At 40.4% G+C, this 4,527-nt stretch overlaps 1 pseudogene; it reads left to right on the forward strand.

Moving 5' to 3' along the window:
* Positions 1-3,462: 3,462 nt before the first annotated feature.
* LOC101646603 lies at positions 3,463-4,039 on the forward strand (annotated as a pseudogene).
* The last annotated feature ends 488 nt before the right edge of the window (positions 4,040-4,527 follow it).

Below are 4,527 nucleotides of genomic sequence, written 5' to 3' on the forward strand. Positions count from 1 at the left end.
AGCAGGGTGTTACATGTCAATCATTACAATTGGTCCTCCATTCCTCCCCTCCTCTTCCCACCTTCTCCCTACCCTCCTGGTATCACTACTCTCATTTCTTTTCCTGGATTCTGTGCATCCTGAGCTCTTATCTCTTATCTACAACTGTGTACATGCTCCCATCTAACCCACAGTGAAAGGCAAGACTCGGGTCATGATAGTGAAGGGTGAGGAAGCTTCAGGGAACTAGAGGAATATTGTGTGTTTCATCGGTGCTATAATGTGCCCTGGTTTACTCATCTCTTCTTTGTGACCCTTCTGTAAGGGGATGTCCCATTGTCTACAGATGGATTTGGGGTCTCTGTTCCAACCCCCTTCATTCTCAACAATATGGGTTATGTTTGTTTGTTTGCTTGTTTGTTTGTAGTCTTCTGGTGCCTGTTACCTGATCCCGTGGACACCTCCTGATTGCACAGTCTGGTGTGCTTTTTCCATGTTGCCTTGTTTCTTCTCTGCTAGATGGCCGCTTGTTGAACTTCAAGTCTTTAAGACCCCAGACACTATATCTTTTTTATTGTCAGGCACCATCAGTTTTCTTCACATTTGCTTATGCACCCATTTTGTCTTCAGCAATTGTGCCAGTAGGGTGAGCATTACAGAATGCCAAGTGGTTAGAACAAAATGTTCTTGATTTGAGGCAGGGCTTGGGCAGAGACCCAAAATCAGCCTTAGTGTATTGCCTTATACATATATGTACATAGGCCAATAACTCTATTTTTATTAATTAATGTATTTACATAATTGCATACCCATTTATACCTCTATCCATAGCTTTGCTTCCAAGATCTTTCCTCTGTTTCCTTTTACCTTCCTGTTGCCCCACCATCACTCTCACCCTTCTTCTTCCTCTTAGTAATTCCTCTTAGCTCAATTGCTGTTGCTCCGACACCACCAGGATCTCTGTGTCCTCTTTGTGGTTGATTTTAATTCCCTAGTTGTTCCCCTCTTTATGGCATTGTTTACTCACTGCGCCCTTCCCCCGCCTCCTCCACCTCCCAAGTCCTTCCAGAATCACAGGTCCAGTTGCTTTCTCCTCGAGCTTGGTAGGAAAATGAACAATAACAGAGACCAAACAAAAAGAAAACAAAAGATGGAATACAAAGAGAAAACAGAAAAAGAAAAAATAATAACTAGGAAAAAACCAAAAAGCATACATAATTCCAGGTCTGTCTGCTGATCTTTATCACTATCTCCCCAATGGTCCTAGGGGAACTGCCCCTCTTAGCCTGAAGTCTATTTGGGGGGCTTTGTGTCTTGGCTTTGCTGCTGTTGCTGATCTGTTATGTTCCCGTCTTGGCTCACCCTGCTGTGGGGGGTTCACAATGGACTAACTCCCCAGTATGTCCCCAGTATTGTCCTTTAAAGAAGAAAGCTCCAGCAAGGGAACATTGTGTCTAGAGCTGTTGTCAGCTTTACAGTCCTCTCTGTGCCTTAGAAGCTCTGTGCAGGGCCATCTTCCTTTGGGCTTGGTGTGCCGATATGGGATCTAGACCCTCACTCATTTACCTTCTAGGCGTGGCATGCCGGCCCCTTTCCCCAACCTTTAGATTTAGTGTTGTCCTCTGTAGCACATACTTCTAGGGAGGGAGTCATTAACTTGCTTTTTTCCAATAAAGTAATTCACATTCTGCACTGAAATCCCAAAGTAGAAATAAAAATGGTCTTGCTGTACAATTAGTGGAATGATTATTAAATTTTCAAAAGGATTTTATTATAAAAGACAAATGACTCACAACTAGGTGGCATCAATTACTCTTTCATAAATATGGCTCGGTGATAATTAGCTATCAAGAATTATAAATTTGGACTAAAATATATCCTAGATTTATGTACCAGATGTTATATAGTATGTTTTATAGAGTAGATGTTAACCAACATGTACTTTTTGAGTGTGCCTACAAAATTTTTCTAGGCTGGCAGAAATTGTTGTTTGAATGAATATTTAAATAAAGAGGAAAATAGTCTTCATAACATTAAAGATATTGCTTTAATTTTTAACGTCAGATTACCAATTCCCTTTGTCATTAGGTATACAAATCCTTAGATTGTGAAATAAGTTGCATGCCCTTTACTCACTTCTACAACCCCTATCTCCTCTGGTGTCTGTCTTCCAGCTGTCCTATGATCTAAAAAGTCTCTTCTCTCCTGCTCAGGCTAAAATCATTCTCCAGGGTCAAAAGCTATCCCCTTCCTACAGAACCATTTAGCTAAGTGCATTCCTAACTTGAATGCACATATGATTCATTTAGAGTCTTGTTAAAATGTAAATTGTCTTTCAGTAGCTCTGAGGTGGGGTCAAAGGTTTTACATTTTATACAAGCTCCCAGCTGCTTCCCAAAGATATTTCAATTAGTGTGGCAGTTCGGTTTTGCATCAATTGCACCTATATAGCCTTGGAGTCCTGGGCTTCTTATAAGAGAGACTAAGGACCTCTCCCTTCTCCCCCTGCCTTTTCAAATTCCTACTTACTGGGAGTCTGTTTCTGCTGCCAGGGGTGGCTCCATGTAATGGTGACCTGCATTCAGGAATGTTTTCTCCTACCTTTGAATCATGTGCCTGCACCCAGTGGCCTGTGTTCTTCTTGCACCTCAATCAGCAGCCTGCGGCTACATGATTCTCAAGGAGGCTCTGGCTAGCATCTGACCCCAGACTTGAGTTGGACTGGGCTGGGATGTCTTCTTGATACTGGGTTATTTCTTTATATGAGGCTCTTTCTTGTACATATATGAGTGTCACTGATTCTGTTTCTCTAGAGAACTCAATCTAACACAGTCAGCTTAAGTTTTATTACTTTCCCCTTCTAGTTGGTTAAGATAATGCACATTGGAAATATAAACCTTCAATAATGTGTGCCTATAGTATAAAATGTTAATTATTACAACAATACCATGGAAGAAATATTTTAGAATGATTATTGAATCTCTCAAATTATGTGACAAAGTATCCAGATGATTGGCTTATAAAAGTGTCATCCTTAGTAATTAGCTGACAAAGATTTGCAAAGCCACTATTACTGTTTAGTTTCGCACACAGGAGGCAGATATTAATTCACTCACTTTACAAATGACAAATCTGAGTTCTAGTGATATTTAATTACTGGCCTGAGGTCAGAATGATTGCAACTAAAATGAATAGGCTTTGAATACTCTTTTACTGCTTGTGCTCTTTGTCTTATGTTATAATGCCATTCTGGTAGAGAGAGGTATGCATGAGTCATATGCTGAATCAGGTTTCAGAGGTTTAAATATTTCTAAACATGAGTGAATTGGTCAGTGCCAACTTGGGGTGCTGGGCGGTGGGTCAAGTTCAGTGTTTCCAATCCCTCAGTCCTTAATCAGGGATGAGGTCCACTAGTAATCTCACCATGTCAGGATAAAGAAGAAAAGAAAGAAGGAGGAAAGCATTGTTTACAAATTCTTAATAATGGGCAAATGTGGAAGGAAAAAATATTAAAACAAATGATCATGGAAACAGTTGAATCCCAGCAGGATGGAAGTGTAACCAATTCTGTGGCAGAGAGTGGATCTGCTCATATGCAGACTCAGACTGGTGAACATTCAATCCCTACTTTAGCTCATGTTTCTATCATTGGATCAGGCACAGGAAGATGCTCCCTAGCTCTAACCCTAGTGCAGTTACCTTCAGGCCAAACAGCACATGTTCAGGGAGTAATTCAGACACCACAAATACAGACTGTTTAAGTAGCAATGTTTGCAGAGACAGGGGAATCTGCACAAACATAAGGAGTTCATGAAGGCCCCCTTATTGAAAAACGCCGAATGAACTTTCCTCTGATGTGCCTGGTGTTCCCCAGATTGAAGAAGAAAAAACAGAGAATGAAGGACTAACACCTAACATGGCAGTACCGGCTAGCATATATCAGACTACCATGGGGCAATACACTGCCACTGGTGACATACCAATTTACCAGATCCAAGCTCCTACTATCACTTTGCCACAAGGATTAGTGATGGCTACCTCGCTCAGGAGTTTGATGTGATTGAACTATTGAAGTGTATGATATCTGAATTATATGCCAATAAAACTATTGGAAAAAATTCCTAGAGTTACAGTCTCAGATTAATATGGAGAACAGCAGACAGACAGAAGTTACTTTAAATTTTTGTGTATGACTTGATAAGAAGTTTTACTTAATTTTCAGTGGGTCCAGTTCAGGATGTCCTGTCCAGAGCAAGTTTTCTTATAAAAATGCTGAACTATTCCCTACTGTAGAACTTATGTATCTGAGGTGTGATATTTTATAGAGGCGATCCTTTCAAGACAGATGAAATATGGATTCTGATTCTGACCCTAAACCTAACTGAAGTTTCCTTGGACAGATGTTTTATTTCCATCTAAGCCATAATTCCCAACTTTTTGATAAGCTAATTATCGGCAATGGATCTCTTTTTCATTCTGTCTATGACCTGCCTTGGTCATTGTGCCCAGTTTTTCATTGCGTATGTTTGCTTCTTTGAAATCGCTGAC

This window comes from Echinops telfairi, unplaced genomic scaffold (genome assembly GCF_000313985.2).
Source record: "Echinops telfairi isolate 266 unplaced genomic scaffold, ASM31398v2 ScPeMD7_7427;HRSCAF=8465, whole genome shotgun sequence".
Taxonomy (NCBI): domain Eukaryota; kingdom Metazoa; phylum Chordata; class Mammalia; order Afrosoricida; family Tenrecidae; genus Echinops; species Echinops telfairi.